The sequence below is a fragment of the Amblyomma maculatum genome, chromosome 11 (genome assembly GCF_055883805.1).
Source record: "Amblyomma maculatum isolate TAMU_Amacu chromosome 11, ASM5588380v1, whole genome shotgun sequence".
Lineage (NCBI taxonomy): Eukaryota > Metazoa > Arthropoda > Arachnida > Ixodida > Ixodidae > Amblyomma > Amblyomma maculatum.
Genome location: NC_139354.1, coordinates 136,538,316 through 136,558,044, shown reverse-complemented (window position 1 = coordinate 136,558,044; position 19,729 = coordinate 136,538,316). Strand labels below are relative to the sequence as shown.

The 19,729-nt window shown below is 46.6% G+C and overlaps 1 protein-coding gene across 2 annotated transcripts in view; it reads right to left on the bottom strand.

The window, feature by feature from the left end:
* LOC146175044 (venom metalloproteinase BumaMPs1-like) overlaps positions 1 to 19,729 on the bottom strand; it is a 144,754-nt gene that overhangs the window by 100,796 nt on the left and 24,229 nt on the right. The window lies entirely within an intron of this gene.

The following is a 19,729-nucleotide window of genomic DNA, read 5'->3' as shown; positions in this document are numbered from 1 at the left end:
GTTACGGTGAGAGGCTGCACCTTTGTTGCGACTTTTCTCGTTCTACGCGAATGCTCTCGTGATGTTATTCTTGGCATCGACTTCCTTCGTGAGCACGGTGCCACTATAGATCTACCGAACCGCTTGGTGACGTTTTCCGCCAAACTGGCCACTGAAAAGCATGAGTACCGCGGGTCCCACTCCACGCTACGAGTCGCCGATGATAGCCTCACAGTGCCACCACGCGCCAGCATCCTCGCCAGAGTTACTTGTGACGAGCCACATCACGGCCTCCGGGTTGTTGAGCCTAATGTCTCCCTCTCACTCGCCTTGGGAGTTTCTGTGGCAAGAGGTCTTTGTTTCCTTCGTGGAAGAGAGACGGAGGTACTTGTCACCAATTTCTCCAATGAACATCGACACCTGTTCCGTGGCACTGTCATTGCTTACATCGACCATCTGCACGAAGTCGCCGAATGTTTTGCTTCAGAGGAAGCTGTGCCTAGCACTGAACCGGATGATGTCGTACACGCTGTCGACATCAATTCTAGCCTTTCCTCCGTTGAAAAGAGGCAACTCCAAGATCTATTGCTGGAGTTTCGTGTGTGCTTCACGTCTTCATCTAAAGTGCAGCAAACGTCGGTCATTAAACACCGGATTATCACGCATGAAGGCACTCGACCCATCCATCAGCAGCCCTATCGTGTATCTCCTCGGGACAGAGACGCTATCCAACAGCAAGTCAAGGAGATGCTCGCCGATGGCGTCATTCAACCTTCAAGCAGCCCATGGTCCTCGCCTGTAGTCCTCGTTAAAAAGAAAGACGGAACACTTCGTTTCTGTGTTGACTATCGGAAACTTAACAGTATGACAAAGAAGGACGTCTATCCGCTGCCACGGATTGATGACTCTCTCGACCGACTTCGCCGAGCCAAGTACTTCTCCTCCATTGACCTCAGGAGTGGTTATTGGCAAATTGAAGTTGATGAGAGGGACCGTGAAAAAACTGCCTTCGTAACACCAGATGGGCGCTATGAATTCCGCGTCCTCCCATTCGGGCTCTGCTGTGCTCCTGCCACCTTCCAGCGGATGATGGACACTGTGCTCACAGGTCTTAAGTGGCAGACATGCCTTGTTTATATCGACGACGTAATAATTTTTTCACCGACGTTCACGGAACACCTGCGCCGCCTGAGAACTGTTCTCGAAGCTGTCCGGTCTGCCAACCTTTCTCTCAAGCCTCAAAAGTGCCACTTCGGGTTCACCGAATTGAAGTTTCTTGGGCACATCGTGAGTGCTGATGGCATCCGAGCTGATCCTGAGAAACTTGCTGCCGTTGCTGCCTTTCCCGTCCCCGCCCATAAAAAAGCAGTCCGACGGTTTTTGGGGCTGTGCTCCTATTATCGTCGCTTTATCAAAAACTTTGCACAGATGGCCAGCCCTCTGACTCTCCTGACTCGAGATGACGCATCATTTTCCTGGGGCGCCGACCAGCAGATGGCTTTCGACGAGTTACGACGCCGGCTCCAGTCACCCCCGATCCTGGCACATTTCGACGATGATGCCGACACAGAATTACACACGGATGCGAGCAACGTCGGCCTTGGTGCCGTTCTAGTTCAGCACCAAGACGGGGTCGAGAAAGTAATTGCCTATGCCAGCCGTGCACTTTCCCGTGCTGAGTGTAACTATTCCACCACTGAAAAAGAATGTTTGGCGGTAGTATGGGCCGCTGCCAAGTTCCGCCCGTACCTTTATGGCCGACCGTTTCGCGTCATCACTGACCATCACTCGTTGTGTTGGCTGAAAACCCTAAAGGATCCTTGTGGCCGCTTAGCACGTTGGGCATTGCGCCTACAGGAGTTCGATTTTGATGTTATTTATAAGTCTGGACGGAAGCACACCGATGCTGATAGCCTGTCCCGCGCGCCCGTCGGCCCTCCTTCGTCAGATGCCACCGACGACGATAGCTTCCTCGGAGCAGTCACTACGTCCGATCTCGCCTCCAAACAGCGTGCCGACAGCGAGCTGCGACTGATTATTGACCATCTTGAAGGTGGGCATCCTACAATACCCCGGTACCTTGCTCGGGGGTTGTCGTCGTATTGCCTCCGCAATGGGGTGCTTTATAAGAAGAATTCTACGTCGAGTGCGAAAACATACCTGCTAGTCATACCGGCTGATCTAAGGCACGAAATCCTCCTGGCCTGCCACGACGAACCAACTTCAGGGCATCTTGGCTTTACACGCACCCTAAACCGAGTCCGGCAGAACTACTACTGGCCACATCTTTCTCCGAGCGTTAGACGTTACGTACAGACCTGTCGACAATGCCAGCGACGAAAAAAACCCACGCTCAAGCCATCCGGTATGTTACAATCTATAGAACCGCCCCTCACACCCTTCGAACAAGTGGGCATGGACCTTTTAGGCCTATTTCCTTTATCCTCGAACGGACACAAGTGGATTGTAGTCGCCACAGACTACTTAACACGCTACGCTGAAACGAAGGCCCTTGCCCGAGGTACTGCCGGCGAAGTTGCTCGATTCTTTATGAACGACATTGTGCTCAGACACGGTGCACCGTCGACCATCATTACTGACCGAGGAAAGGCGTTTACAGCTCGGCTACTGCGGGACACCTTAACTCTCAGCCATACCGAGCATCGCACAACAACAGCGTATCACCCTCAGACAAATGGATTAACGGAACGACTAAACAAAACTTTGGCGGACATGATCTCAATGTACATCGACGTTGAGCATAAAATGTGGGACGAGATCCTGCCGTATGTCACCTTCGCCTACAATACGGCGCCGCAGGAAACCACGAAGTTTACGCCGTTCCGTCTCGTATATGGCAGAGAGGCCCGCACGATGTTGGACGCGATGCACCCGTGCTTGGAAGAAGCGGTCGAACCCGACGCCGCCCATTTCGCGGAACAGGCCGAGCAAGCCCGTCAGCTGGCCCGCTTACACATCAAGGAGCAGCATGCCACCGACGCGCGACACTATAACCTTCGGCACAGGGAGGCCCACTACGAACCAGGGGACCAAGTGTGGGTGTGGACCCCCGTGCGTCACAAAGGCTTGAGCGAGAAACTACTCCACCGCTATTTCGGACCCTATAAAGTCTTGCGCCGCTTAAACAACGTTAATTATGAAGTCGTTCCAGATGGAACTGTGACCGTCGGTGTTCGACGCCAGCGGCCTGAAATTGTGCATGTGGTGCGCTTAAAGCCGTATTTTTCGCGTGACTGAGCGTTCCCTGCAAGTGAAACCTTGCGTTATTGTACAGTTCACCTCACGCCTAATTTTTTTTCTCCTATCACCTTGTCATCGGGACGATGTTTTCTTTCACGGGGGGGAATAATGCCACGTGCCTAGCGCCGGGCGACAGCCGTGTTTGATGCCGACGACGACGAAGCGGTGGTTGGCGCGAGCGGCGCGCTGGTGCTGGACTCTGTGACTCTGTGTTCGGAACTACAAGCCGACCTTATTCTCGGGTCCTCGGCTACGTGTACGTTCACGGCTCCCTCTGACTTCAGTCGTGACAATATAATTGGGCCGCTCGATGTTCCGTCGAGCAGGGGTCATAGGTACGCTCTCTGCCTCGTTGACTTGTGCACGCGGTGGCCGGAGGTAGTCTGTTTGCGATCCCTAACCGCTAAGGCAACATGCGACGCCTTGCTTACGATTTTCAGGCGCACAGGCATACCTGAGGTAGTCTGTTCAGATCAGGGAACGAACTTCACGGCGCAGCTGACGCGTGAGATTCTAGCAAGACTGGGATGCGCACCGCGTTTTTCGACTCCTGAGCATCCGGAGAGCAACGGGACAGTGGAAAGGTGGAACCGCGTTTTTAAGAACGTGTTGTTCCATGTTATTGAGAAAGATCCCAAGAACTGGGATAGACTGGTCCCGTTCGTTCTCTGGGCGTACAGGGAAGTCCCCCATGACTCTACAGGCGTGGCGCCGTTCCGGCTCTTATTCGGTAGAAATCCTATCGGACCGCTAGCAATTCTGCAGCGAACATGGACAGGCCAGCAACCCTTCCCGAACACACTCAGGGAAGAACCCGCGAAGTATTTGCGACAGCTAGGCGAGCAGCTACAAGTAGCAGCAGAAGTAGCGGGTTTGACGGCGAGCGCACGTCAGGGAAGTTACGCGCAGGCATATAGCAGGCGCGCACGAAGCAAGATGTTTGTCGTCGGAGACCAGGTATTGCTCTTTGACACAGACCCTGGCAGTAAAATGGCTCCCAAATGGCTCGGTCCATTCGTCGTAACTGCGCAAGAGAGGCAGAACTCGTACAGAATCGACAAGGGAAAAAAGGCTACAGCGATAGTGCATGCCAACAGGCTGCGACCCTACTACGCACGTGTCAGCCATGTCGGAGTAGTTTTCGAGGAAGACGAGGAGTTTGGTGAAATCGAGTACACCCCTCGGTCTGTGCTTGAGAGATGTGGTGGTTGTCTGATAGATGCGGAGAAACTCGCACACCTACCTACTCAGGACCGCCTCGAGATCTCGGAGGTGTTTGCCGCTTACGCTGATTTGTTCAGAGAAACGCCGGGAGTCGCACGAGTTGGGGCACATAAGATAGAGCTGCACGAAGGCCACCAGCTCAAACGCACTTTCCCATATCGCGTGCCGGAGTTATTAAGGAGAGAGGTGAGCCGCCAGGTAAATGAGTTGCTAGACCTCGGGCTGGTGTATCCGGTGGAAAGCGAGCGCGCCCATCCCGTTGTATGCGTGGGTAAGAAGGATGGATCGGTGCGCATGTGTGTTGACTATCGCGCTTTAAACGCAGCGACGCGCACGGACGCCTTCCCAATGTCACCCCCTAAAGAGCTCATCATGATGGTGGGCCGCGCTAGGTATATCACCCTTATCGACTTGCGACGCGGATACTGGCAGGTGCCGGTAGCTCCGGAGAGCCAACATCTGACCGCCTTCGTAACTCACGAGGGACAATATGCTTGGCGCGTCATGCCGTTCGGGCTAAAGAACGCCGCGGCCACCTTTCAGCGGATAATGAACACCCTCCTCTCGAAACATCAGGCTTATGCGGCCGCATACCTCGATGACATCGCCATTTTCCCTTCCTCGTGGACTGAACACTTGCGGCACTTAGAAATAATTTTTGATCGTTGCGCGACGCCAAGCTTAAAGTGAGCCGGGAAAAGTGTCAGGTCGCACAGGCCCACATTAAGTACCTAGGACACATAGTGGGAGGCGGAACCCATGGGCCCGACCCAGAAAAGATATCGGCCATTCGTAGGCTCGCGCCCCCCGCAACAAAGTGACAGCTACGGAGTCTGCTAGGCTTATGTGGTTACTACCGCGATTACGTTGAAGGATACGCCGAGGTGGCCGCACCACTCACGTCTTTGACGAGGCGAGGTGTACCTAACACGATTCCGTGGAGCCAGGAAGCGCAAAACGCGCTAGAAAGGCTCAAGTCAGCTCTGTGCGAAGCTGCATCGCTGAACACCCCCGACATTAAAAGGCCATATTGGCTGTTCACCGACGCGTCCGACGTTGCGGCGGGGGCTTGTTTGGCGCAGATGGGAGACGAGGGATGGGAAAGGCCAATAGCGTTTGCCAGCCACCGATTCACGCCAACGCAGACCCGCTGGTCTACGATCGAGCGGGAAGCATTCGCCATTATCTGGCACTAAAGAAATTTGATTATTGGGTGTACGGGGCAGAAATCAACGTGGTGTCTGACCGCAACCCCCTCTCCTATCTCACTACTAGTACGCCTCATGGGGCAAAACTCGCGTGATGGGCCCTGGCCTTACAGGGCTACAATGTGACGGTGACCCACAGGAAAGGGTCAAGCAATGGTAACGCCGACGCGTTAACCCGTGTCCCAATGTGACTTGGGGCGTAGAGCAAGCACACGCTTGAGCCGTGGCCTTTCGACGACGCGTGAATGTTCTCGCGTACCCGGTACAATGTGTGATGTGACCGGTGGAGTGCGCGTGAGCTTGACGTGAGGACATCCAATTGCTCGCGCGCGGGACTTTCACGAACACTGTCCAGTCCACCGATGCGAATGTGGGGTTTGTTCTGTGCTATACCCATCTTGTGTCGCGAGTTTCATTTGGTGTTTCATTCACATGCGAAGTGTCTTACATGTTTTGTTTTCTTCGCGGGTTGTTGCGGCCTTTGTTGTATTAGGCTGAAATGACCGGATTCCAAGCTCATTTACCCTCTTGGGAGGGGCGTGTAAGGCCGCAGTGAAAAGCGACTCGCACGTGGAGTCGCGCTGGCGGTCGATGCGCTGTTGTTTTTTTTTCTCCTTTTCCCCCCTTTTCTTGGGCGCGGGCTCGCGGGGCGCACTGGAGGCCTGGTTTGTTTCGTCCTTTCGCCCCGAGGCGTCGCCAAGAAGCGAACGCAGCCGGGAACAACAATGGCACGCTTCTGCGAACCACCGTATGGCCAGCAGAGGGCGACAATAGGCGCGACCCCTGCCCTCCCCCAAGTAGGCAATCAGCCCAGCGTTCTCCCGCTGTGCCCTAGACATTCCACGCGACCGCGACTGTACACTGATCTGGGACAGTGCCCCCCGCTCCCTTTTCCTCGAACGGGACGGCTGAGTGACCTCGTCTCGAGATCCTCCGCGGCGTTTCTTTCACAAAGGCACAGCTGCAAGGTCGCGTCGCAAAGGCGCTGAGGGGGGGGGGGGGGAGGCAAAGACAGGCGCCGTGTGAGAGGGTTTGGGGACGAGCGAGTGGAAAGAGTGTGTGTTTTGAATGTTGTATTTTTATTTGAAGTAATTAAGGACCTCGGTCCGAGATTATTCCCAACCCACGGGGGTTGTGGCATGATTTTTTAATAATTTGATTGGCTGCTTTATTTTCGGGGCGGATCACCGAAGGTGACCGCCCTCGGGCCTTTGTTGATGTTTGTCATCAAAAAGCGGTCCTCGGACCCTGTTTGTCAGTCAAGTTTGAGGCTCCGTGCTTAGCACGTATTTACAGTCCCTAGGCTTTAACCGAAATGCTCGGTAGAAACGTAAGGGCTTGTAGTGACTTCTCTGTGTGAGAGTCTACTTTGTCTTTAGTTGCAGTTGTCCGTGTGACTTGTTACTGTAACTGTTTGCCAATGTAAATAATATTTTTCATCTGTAAATATATATCTCCTCCTGACCATCATCAGATCATCGTCTACTGTTCTCGTCGTCTGCTTCTGTACCTGCCGAACAACGAACATAACATCACTATCACTTTGCATGAGAACATTATGGTGTTTCTTTAATATGCCTGCAACGTTGGGGACCGAAGCTGAATGCGTTAGCACGAGATTGATTCGGGATTGGCCGGATGGTTCCTTTTCTGCATTGAGGAGTGCTTTGCGATCAAGAAGGCTTGCTCGTTCCACTGCATCACTTATTAGGCGCTCTGGATATTTGCGTTCCATTAGGATGTTACGAAGAATGGCACAGTGAAATTCAAAGTCGCGATCGAGTAACCTTTCTGGAAAAGAAACCGCATCAATAAAATGACTCGCGTCACAAACTGATATTGTTATAAATCCCGCTGACAAAGGCGGTGCCATCGTAGTCATGAACAGAAGTGACTACATCGCGGAAGCCGAAAGGCAACTGGCGGATGGTTCCTTTTACCGCCTGCTAGAAAGCGATCCGACTGAGGAGTTTAAAACTGTCTTGGAAGAAACCTTATCCAGTCTTAGCTTGAGTGGAACAATTGACAAAAGCACTGCAAAGTCAATAATTCCCCTCAGCCCTGTACCAGACCGATTTTATTTATTGCCCAAAATTCATAAACATAACAACCCTGGACGACCCATCGTTTCCGGTGTAGGAACTGTAACGGAAAACCTGCCACCCTATGTTTACAACTTTAATCAATAAGATTCCAGCCACATTCCAGTCCTACATAAAGGATACAACTGATTTTCTAGCCGATATAAGCTGATATCACCATCCCTCAAGGCGTCTTGCTCGTAACACTGGATGTTGCGTCACTTTATACCAATATTCCCCACTCCGATGGTATCCGGTCAGTTGTAAAGGCTTTTGAAGATCGAACCTTGTGCAGTAACATTGACGGTTCTACATTGGCTATCATTCTTAAATTGATACTTGAACTTAACAACTTTGAATTTGATGGCAGACATTATGTCCAGATTAACTGAACATCGATGGGTACACGTATTGGTCCCAACTACGCCAACATATTCATGGGCTTATTAGAAGACCGCTTTCTCGAAGACTACCCGCTAAAGCCTTTTTACTACGAGAGATTCATAGACGACATTTTTTTTATTTGGCAACATGGTGAAGCAGAACTTCTATCATTCATCTCTAGTTTTAATAATGTGCATGAGGCCATAAACTTTTCTCATTCTTATTCTCGAACCACTATTGCTTTTCTAGACGTGACAGTATCAATAAAGAATGGCAAACTAATCACTGATCTAGACAAAACTGTTGCCATTACTTCAAGCCCTAGTGCCGCCAACGTTATTACTACCGGCGTCTGTCCTGATGGTGTCCTTGCTGCAAATACTGCTGACACTGCTGTTCCTGACGCAGCTGTCCCCGACGAGGCTGCCCCCGTCGACGCGCCTGCTGCTGACGCTTCTGCTTCCGGCACTTCTGTCGCTGCGGCTCCCGCTAACGCTATTCCCGACGCTCTGACCCCTGGCTCTTCCGCTACCGACATTTTCACTCACACCAAATCTGCTCCAGTCTCGCCTGGTCTCGATGCTGCTGATTCTGACGCTCCCACTGAAGGAGCCCTTCCCGCTCCCAGCGTATCATCTAGAGGTCCTCATGATGCCGACTCTTCAGCTTCCAACGCCCAGAGCTCCAGCCTTCATTGCCCCACTGTTTCCGACTTTCGAGATCTTTGCCCTCAGAAGTGCAATACTCAGTTTTTAAACAGTCGTGTTTATAGGGCTCGAGGCTCCGGAACTTCCACTTCTAAGTCGAACTTTTGCAAAGCCCATGCTACGTCTGCTCCGTCTTTAGCTAACCATGCCTCGACCGAGGAACGCCAGCACAACCTTCGAAAGAAACGCCCGAACACTGTAAGAAAACCCTTATGACTTAAAAACTCAGTTCCTAAGAAAAAGCCTAGCCTCAAACACTCCAACGAATTTCTACGCGTTAGAAAAATAGTAGAAAAACGCATTCGTGCAGAACTGCATGTTATGACTTTAAAGGCTTATCTAGCATGCTCCACTGCCCCGCGTGGTCTCCGCGTTAATGTAAAACCAGCAACATCCAAACTGTCTAAGCGAAACAGTGCAAAATGGGACAGGATATGGGCTACGGCTGCTTTGGAATTTACGCGCATTATTTTGGATCACCATCAATCTACCCTAAATTTATTAGCTAATGGAGAAAAACAACTGCTTAATCATCTTAACCTCTCTTGCGAAGAACTTGCTGCTCTTAACGCGTACAAAAAGAAAAAATGGGAAGAGATTAACTGCGTGAAATCCAAAAAGCTTTTGCGCGACAAAATCTCCCGGCCCGCGCAGTCCCAGCCTCCGTTACCACTGCCATCTCAGGTTCAAACCTCAATTGTAAACCTTTCAAACTTCACCCTGACTAATGACGACGAGAGTGCCCTGGCGCACGGCCTAAATTTTTGCCCTGCATCAGGTGGGTTCAATGAGTTTCAATTGTTAAAAGACTTGGAAAATTTTGCTCGCAATATGAGACTTAAGGAGTACTTCCATGGCCGGCCACAAGATCCCGTACAAGATGGTAAATTGTCCTCTCAAAATCACTGGACTCCCCCGACTCAAAGAGAAAACTGCCTCGACATTTATATTAAGGCAGTCCAAAATGATGTGCTGAAAGCTTACAATACCCAAATGAAATTTTGTCGTAACCTTTCTGGGAAAGAAACCGCATCAATAAAACGACTCGCGTCACAAACTGATATTGTCATAAAGCCCGGTGACAAAGATGGTGCCATCGTAGTCATGAACAGAAGTGACTACATCGCGGAAGCCGAAAGGCAACTGGCGGATGGTTCCTTTTACTGCCTGCTAGAAAGCGATCCGACTGAGGAGTTTAAAACTGTCTTGGAAGGAACCTTATCCAGTCTTAGCTTGAGTGGAACAATTGACAAAAGCACTGCAAAGTCAATAATTCCCCTCAGCCCTGTACCAGGCCGATTTTATTTATTGCCCAAAATTCATAAACCTAGCAACTCTGAACGACCCATCATTTCCGGTATAGGAACCGTAACGGAAAACCTGTCACGCTATGTTGACACTCTAATCAATAAGATTCCAGCCACATTCCAGTCCTACATAAAGGATACAACTGATTTCCTAGCCGATATAGCTGATATCACCATCCCTCAAGGCGTCTTGCTCGTAACACTGGATGTTGCGTCACTTTATACCAATATTCCCCACTTCGATGGTATCCGGTCTGTTGTAAAGGCTTTTGAAGATCGAACCTTGTGCAGTAACATTGACGGTTCTATATTGGCTATCCTTCTTAAATTGATACTTGAACTTAACAACTTTGAATTTGATGGCAGACATTATGTCCAAATTAACGGAACATCGTTGGGTACACGTATTGGTCCCAACTACGCCAACATATTCATGGGCTTATTAGAAGACCGCTTTCTCGAAGACTACCCGCTAAAGCCTTTTCACTACAAGAAATTCATAGACGACATTTTTTTTATTTGGCAACATGGTGAGGCAGAACTTCTATCATTCATCCCTAGTTTTAATAATGTGCATGAGGCCATTAACTTTTCTCATTCTTATTCTCGACCCACTACTGCTTTTCTAGACGTGACAGTATGAATAAAGAATGGCAAACTAATCACTGATCTATACCAGAAACCCAGTGACAGACCTCAGTACCTGCACTTCGACAGCAGCCACCTTAAATACTTTAAGACTAGCATCCCATATGGACAAGCCGTCCGCTTTAAACGGATATGTTCAGACGATCGCGACCTTGAATTTCACTGTGCCAACCTTCGTAACACCCTAATGGAACGCAAATATCCAGAGCACCTAATAAATGATGCAGTGGAATGAGCAAGCCTTCTTGATCGCAAAGCACTCCTCAAAGCGGAAAAGGAACCATCCGACCAATCACGAATCAATCTCGTGCTAACGCATTCAGCTTCGGTCCCCAACGTTGCAGACATATTATAGAAACACCATAGTATTCTCATGCAAAGTGATCGTCTAAAAGAAATCTATCAGCAAGCCCTCGTGTTGTCTATCGCCGTAACAAGAACCTCAGTGATATTTTAACTTCGTCTAAAACTAGCCCCACTGCACCAATCGGCTGCAATCCTTGCAACAAGTCACGCTGCAAAGTTTGTGCACAAATGACTACATCAGTGAAAGCTTTCAGCACTGCAACGAACTTTAATGTAAAGATTCGAGGCAACTTATGTGATACGGACAACGCGATTTACATGCTTGAATGTTCTATCTGCAAACTTCAGTACATTGGCCAAACCGAAACACCCTTCAGATACCGATTTAATAATCATAAAGCTCATTGTAATACACTGGCTAACCTTCCTATCTCTAAGCATGTAAACATTACCAAGCACCCCTTTGAAAAAATGCAAGTAACTTTACTGGAATCAGGTTTCAGAATCCACCATGAACGCGAAGTTCGCGAATCATTTTTAATACATAAGTTTAACACAGTTTCTTGTGGTCTGAATGAAAGCATTGGCAAGCTAATTTGTCTCTCGTCGTAGCATTTTAACTAAATGGTAGCAATATTAGCAGCTTCTTAAAAGATATTATGTTTAATCGACATTGGCCCCATTTTGCACTGTTTGCCTCTTCGCTTGCGCTTTTACGGTCACAGCCCAAAGCCCCTCACAGTATGTCATGCTTTACTTGCACTGATCGTTTTCATGTTTGCCAGTTTCTCACGATCATATTGCTTCCCGCCGTAACATGCACTGATCATTATAACTTATCCAATAACCTTGCCCACGATTCCTTTTGTTATCAACACTGTTACGAACAGTTAACTTTAACTGCTTCTTTTGGTCCCCATAGCATTGAGCAGAAAATCGAGTTTTGTCACCATGCCGCGATTTGAGTGACTGTTTACTTTTTTTTTGTGTGTGTACCGCGCTAAATCATAGTTATATTTCACTGTTAAATTCTACTGACGTGTTATCTGCTACTGTCGCCTACCAATGAGAATGATATTTCAGTTGATCAATCTCCCCCCCCCCCCCCCTCCCCCTACTGAATATTGCAGGATTAAATGTGACATGTACTCCACCCATTATAACCTCGCGATATTTTGTTTTGTGCCCTGATAGTGACAACAATCTCTTTAGTGACATATCTTCTTTTCTTTGTGCAACATATTAAGATGCATGACCTTAGAACAACACGTGTCATTCGGTCTATATACCTTGCACCGCCATTACATCACGCGTGTGAAATCTTGTTTTTGATATTTTGGTGTTTATTTGTTGACAGTGGCTGGTCACGTGTTCTTCGATTGTGCATGTGTATAAGAAATGGGAAGTGACAGCTTCTTTCTACATTCCTTGACAAAGGCCGGACCCCGGCCGAAACGTCGAATTTAAAGTGTTCTTTTCACCGTGTCTTCAAGTTTATATATATATATATATATATATATATATATATATATATATATATATATATATATATATATATATATATATATATATATATATATATATATATATAAAACACGACAACGAAGGAGAAAAAGAGGAGTCACAGAGAAAAGAAAACATAAAACAGGCACTGTCCAATAGGCAAAATAGCATGGATGGATGGATGGATGGATGGAATATAGGAGCGTCCCGTTTGAAACGGGGTGGTAGCAGTAGCTATCATGCTCATTTTTCTCCCTATATCTTAATTATTGATTTAGAATGGTTAACTAAACCACCATTCTATTTATTAAATTTTGTTCCTACATTACTAACATTATGTCACTTCTCTGCTTTTAAGCCACCAATCTTCCAGTCGTTTTTTGCTAGTTTCCACCGCCGGTTTATTCACCCGGCCACTGTTATCTCTAAAGCCCAGAGCTTCAGGAACAGTGATTGCGCCCGTACCAACTTCCGGATGGATACCATTACATTCGAGTATAGTATGGTCAATTGTTTCACTGGAGTTTCCACATACAGTACACGCGTCATCTCCATTGTTAAATTTCTTTTTGTAGCTGCGTGTTTTAAGGCACCCTGATCTAGCTTCAAAAAGTAGGGCACTGCCTCTTGAGTTATCAAAGAAATCTTCCTTCCTGATCTGCATTTTCCACTTTCGGTATAATTCCACACTCTGTTTCTTTTCCGTCGAATTTATCCAATTTTTACCTTCTGTGTTTTTCACCTGCTGCTTAATGCTCTTTATTTCTTCGTCCTTGTTACTAGCATACTTACTAGTTATATTCCTAGTTCTTTTCCTCCATTGTGAGTCAACGCTTTTTAGGTACAGGTATTTAAATACTTTAGCTGCCCTTCTGTTACTGTCCAGTTTCCTCAGGCGTTCCTCATATAATATTTTACTCTGAGCTTCCCGTACTTCGAAAGATGCCCAGCCCATATCTCCCTGTACCGCCTCATTTGTAGTTTTGCCGTGGGCACCTAGTGCTAATCGTCCAACGGATCTCTGATTTGTTTCTAATGTCGACTGTACCTCTGATTTTAGGCATAAAACCGTATTTCCGAAAGTAAGTTCGGGCACCATAATTCCTTTCCAAATACCCCTCAAAACCTCATACCTATTGTATCCCCACAATGCCTTATGCTTCATTATCCCGGCATTCCTGCACCCTTTGGCCTTAAGTGATTGCTCATGCTTTCCAATGTATGCCAATCCTTCGTTTACCCATACCCCCAGATATTTATATTCTGCTACTCTAGGTATTTCAAGGCTTTGTATTTTAAGACCTTGATTGGTTGAGCCGTTGAAAATCATCAGGCCCGACCTAACTGCGCTCAAACTGAAGCCTAGTGCGTCCCCTTCGTCTCCGCAATACTTAACTAGAGTTTGCAATTCTTCCAGACTCTCAGCTAGCGGCACAATATCGTCTGCATACATCAAACCAGGGAGGCGCTGCTCTACCGCCTTTCCACCTATAATCTATATGACAGGTTAAAACCTAGGTTACTATCTTGTATCCTCCGTTCCAGGTTTATCATATAAAGCATGAACAGCACCGGTGATAGAGGACAGCCTTGTCTTAATCCTTTGCATACTTTGACATCCTCCGTACTTCTAATCCCTTCCCACGTAATTTCTACTTTGTTATCCCGGTAGGAACTCTATTATCTCATAACCGATACCTTCTTCTTTTAATATGTTCCACAGGAGTTCCCTGCTTACGTTGTCGTACGCCCCGTTTATGTCCAGGAAGGCCAAATACAAAGGTCTATTTTCCACTCTAGATATTTCGATGCATTGGGTAAGCACGAACAGGCTATCATCTAAGCGCCTACCATTTCTAAAGCCGTTCTGAAGTTCTCCGAGTATCTTGTTACTTTCAACCCATGCTTGCACCTTTAATTTCACTGCCTGCATGGCTAACCTGTGCATAACAGATGTTAGGGTAATCGGCCTGTAGGATTTTATGTGCATCCTATCTCCTTTCCCTTTATAAATCAAATTCATTTTACTCTGCCGCCAGCTGTCCGGAATTTGCTTATTCGTTATGACTGTTTCTAGAGCTTTTAACAACGTTTCCTTACTTTTTGGACCGAGTTCATTAATCAGCTTGATCGGAATTCCATCTATTCCTGTAGATGTGTTTTTAGGAAAATTTTTTTCGGCCTTTTTCCAGTTTAGATTGGTCAGTTCTAAGCTGCTTTGTACTCTGCTACCTTGTGTTGCTTCCTGATTTGCGGAGATTACCCTATCGTCGCTCCTAAATGACTCGGTTATAAGCGATGTAATGTAGTTCACTGCGTTTTCTCCCTTTAAACAATTTCCCTCGTTATCTTGAATCCGATCCTGCTTTCTTTGATTCTTCTTCCCTAGCCAGCTTATATGGTTCTAGAATTTTCTTGCTCCGCCTCTAGAGGCATCATGTATATCAGCCATCCAGCGATCGGTAGACTGTCTTATTTTACTTTGGGCGAGGGCCTGCACTTGAAGTTAATTTTGTCGATATGATTCCCATTTTCGGTCCATTTCCTCCTGCGATACCTGCGCCTTCTTTGCCATTCGGTGTTCCCTTGAAGCAGCCCGTCGTTGTTCAATAGCTTCCCTGATTTCCTTATTCTACCAGCTCCGTGGCTTCCTCTTTCCATTCCAGCGGTTTGCTACTTTAACCTCCTGAATTTTCCTCCTTATGAGTAGTTCTACCTGTTCATAATTCCAGTCTTCCATGGGGCTTTTCTCTATTGCTTCCTCTATGTCTGCTGCTATCTGCGCTATTTGATCGTCGTTTAATTTTGCGTTTACGTTTTGTCTAAGTTCCATTTCACTTATCATCAAGGGCCCCATCTGCAGACTAATACGTTTATGATCACTTCCCAGACTACACTCCCCTTCTTCGTCTATTCCCATTTTTGTGACCTTGCTATAAATTTCCTGTGACATTAGACAATAATCAATGGTCGTCTGCCTGTTGCGGAATTCCCATGTGATTTGACCTTCACATTTTGTTTCTCTATTTACTATAACTAGATCGTGTCGCTCACAGAAATCTAGCATTAGCTTGCCGTTACACTGTGCTGCAAGTGCTGCCATCTCACGGTGGTCGCGCACAGGCGTGGCTGTTCGTCCTGCCGCGGGAGAAATTATCTGGCGCGGTTTGATTTGGCGCGGGAAAATCGCTCCATGTGGGTCAGCTTCTAGTCTGTGAGAGCAGGTACTTGTGTGTACGAGGTGCACATTTCGTCATCTACTTTTCGGAATAAATCAAGGCCACTTAAACGACTACAAACTAATGCTCGGTATCATTAAGCTGCGTAGACGCGTACACGGGCTCCCGAGATGATGCAGTTGAAGGCCAGTCGGAAGCCTACCCGTTCAGCCTATTGTTTCTGTCTATACCATGTTCTGTGCAACGTTAGGGATCATCATTCAATGGTTATGACGCGCCCGTGGCTTCGTGGTATTAGCTGCTGAGATTGTAATACAGTCCACGAGTCTTGCCTACCAATATGCTGCCTGTCAGCATGTAGGTAGAACGCAACAAATTATTTGAAGAAGCTGCCTTGTTGTTCAAACGTCATTTTTAGATTCTGAAAACATGTCCTAAAATGACGCTTGGAAGTAGGTACAGTGTTTTTAACCAGCAATATTTGCTGCGGTTTGGGTTGCTGCGCATCGCCCACCGTCGTCGACGTCAGCGCCTTGGGAGCATACTTGTCCGACTGTTTCGCGGCCGCCAACGGGCACGGCAGAAGCGTTGAGGGCATGCGTTTAACGAATTCATTCCTGTTTCTCGTGTAGGTACGAGACCAAGACTCGTTATATAGGCATCGTGGGAACAACGTCTCTTGCTTCTGCAGTGCCCGCGGTCACTCTGTAGGTGTTTGCTGACTGCGTACAGCTGTTTTACTGATTTGCTGTCTTCTTGTAGCGACATAGAATCTAACTCAGGTCCAACAACTGAAGAAATGCCCAAGACAATTCTACACGATACATGCTAATAAACTGTTCTGCAATGAGAAAAAAGATGGACGACCTGTCTGTGACTGGAAATGCCTATACAAAGAATGTTGATGTGCTGCAAGGATTTGTTAGCAATCTAATGCGGAAAATATATGGCCTGGAAAAGAGAATCAGAAGGAACAACCTAACTGAATTTATTGTAAACGAATACACAAAAAACGAGCAACAGTCCCTCGAAAAAACAGTTAGCAAGAAAATATTCCAAGACCTGTTAAACATATCAGACGTACCCCTTAAACGCACACATAGAATTGTAATCCCTTGGGCAGATGAATGCCAGCTGGTTATCTTCAAGGAACTCAGAGGCAGATACAAGACGAAAGTGTCTAAAAACTGTAATAAACTTAAAAGTTCGGAGAATATCATATCCGGAGATATCTCATCGTGTGTGCTGCATATTCAAAGACAAAAAACGTTTGTGAAGAACAAAAGAGCCCAAAGATGAAGGCGACAAGGGTTTTCATTTTTCATTTCGATGAAAGTAAGGTAAATGGAAAACTGTTCCGTTCGGATGTCGAAAGAAATACAAGAGTGCACCTTGCTGTACAGTGACACAGCTGTTGCAATTGTGAAAGCATATTTTTGCCGAATGCTAAAACCGTACATTTAAACCCAATGAGCAGCTCTTCGACAGATTTATTTGCTTCGCCTAATGTGAGCGCCCGAAGTATCATAAGCAACCCTGATGAATTTGAAAGCTTTCTTCACACGCAGCATCAAGACGTTTTTATTCTCACTGGGACTTGACTTCATGAAAGCATTCCGGATAACGATGTTAGACTCAAATGAAATTGTTTGCCTAGACCACTGCTCAAAAGGAGGCGATATCGAAATTGTAGTAAAGAAAAATGTTTAGACGTTACATTAGTTCTCTATAATACGAATGAGTAAAGAGCCTGGCTCGTGCTCAGGGTTTCCACTCTCCTTCTAGGCACCGTATACAGTCCTCTGAACGCTTACGTATCCATGCTGGGATTGCTTCACGACTTTCGGGTCGAGCATAGCAAACCTTACGCTCACATTATCATGGGTGGTGATTTTAACTTGCCTAAAATAAACTGGGACCTCGTATGCAGGCTTCTTGTAAGCATTTGGACTTTGACAATGACTTTTCCTACAATCTCAAGCGGACAGTGGGTACCCCAGCGAGAACCACGCGGTACATAAGTTCATGTCTCGATCTCGTGTTTGTTTCAGTCCCGGTTAGCCAGCTCGGTTTCATAGTTGACGCTATACCTGGAATATCAGATCCCGCCGAGCTATTATTTACCAGAAAACTCAGGCAGCACGAAACGCAAGGGGCAAAAATGACGTTCCGTGACTTCAGTAACACTGACGACACTAATATTTTAGACATCCTTGAATAGAACAACGACATGATTGACAAATCGCTGCGGACGGTACATTGAGTGCTGACATTCTATACCTGCGTTTCAAGTACACGATCCATGAGTGTATAGCAAAGTATGCCCCTCTTAAGGTCAGGGAAGTGAACTTAACAGTTCTAACCCTTGGTTTACACGCGAAACAATTCAGCTATGACATCGCAATAAATTATTATCAAGTGCTTGCCCCGCAAATAGAAGTCAAGGTATCAAGGTATCAAGGTAGAAGGTAGAAGTAGAAGGTAGAAGTTGCCGATTATTTCAGGTGAGTTGCGGAAATGGATTCGATTATTCAAATATATGTTTTTCAACATCAAAATGTTCAGTTTCCTTACTGGCTACAGCCAAAAGTTCTAAAGCCACCTAACAGATAAGAATGATTCTGTAAGCAAATTTTTTCTGAACATCTCTGATGTTGCGGACACATGTATAATAGCGCCAGCTTTATATACTACTTTCAAGCGTATTCTAGCGCAGGATAGATAAGGTTTTCGAATTTAAAGCTATAATCGCGATATACCTCATCTCATCATAAGAGAGGAATGTATTGTTTCAGCATTATTTCTGATCGACACAAAAAAGTCATCGGGACCGGATGACCCTCCAAACTGCTTCCTTTAGAGATACGCTAAATGGTACGCGAAATATTTATTTATTACCTTCAGAGAACGTGAAGATACTAATGACTGAAAATAGCGAAGGTTGCACTACTTCACAAATCTGGTGATAAATATTCTGTGATGAAATATAGGCCGATTTCTCTCTATTGCCCTTTCGGAATTGTTACTGAGCACTTCTTTTTAAACAAGTCAGCTCATGTTTCGAATGGAAGATATTTTCGCGAGCAGTCAGCATGGTTGCCAGCGTGGCCTATTGACATTAACGCAGCTATTGCATATTACGAATGAATGTTTTGTGACGCTGGACAAAGATGGCCAAATACATGAAACTTTCCTCGACTTCCAAAAAAGAACTCTCCCGTGTGTCTACCCAAATGCAGTGACAAAACATAGGACCGTCTTAAACAATAACCAACTTGTAGTTTGGCTTGGCGTTCAAATCGCCATCAATACATACAGAAAGCAAAGAATCCAGTATTTTCAGGATTTCCTCAAGTCTCGGCCCTTTGGGCCCCTTTACTTCTCATTTATCTGAACAATCTAGCCATCGATTCTCCAAGATGCAGTTCTTTTTTTTTTTTTTTGCATATGACTACATGTCTTGCACAGCATTGAGACAACGAGGATCAAGACGCTCTACACAAGTACTTAAATGCTATTACTGACTGGAGCCACGTGTAGAAGACTAAAATCACAAAATGCCCTGAAATGAATGTAACACGTAAAACACGCATTTCCCTTAGCGTGGAATGTCAATAATAACCAAATTGCCTGAGTTGACCAGTTCAAATATTTGTGCTTAATTATCGACTTCAAATTAAGCTAGAACTCACATGTTACAAACATCGTCCCTAGAGCATCAAAATAACTGGTTGCTCAGGCATCTCTTGAAACACTCCAACAGGAACACTAAACTTGAAGACGCAGGTGTAGCTTCAAATCCATACAATAAAACTGAAACTGACCGCATAAAATTTGTTGTGAAAAAAGCGTAACTCTGTATTTACATACTTTATGGTAGGTAGGTCTGCGTATCACATGTTTATAAACTGTCTGACCTTTGCACAGCCGAATCACGGCGAA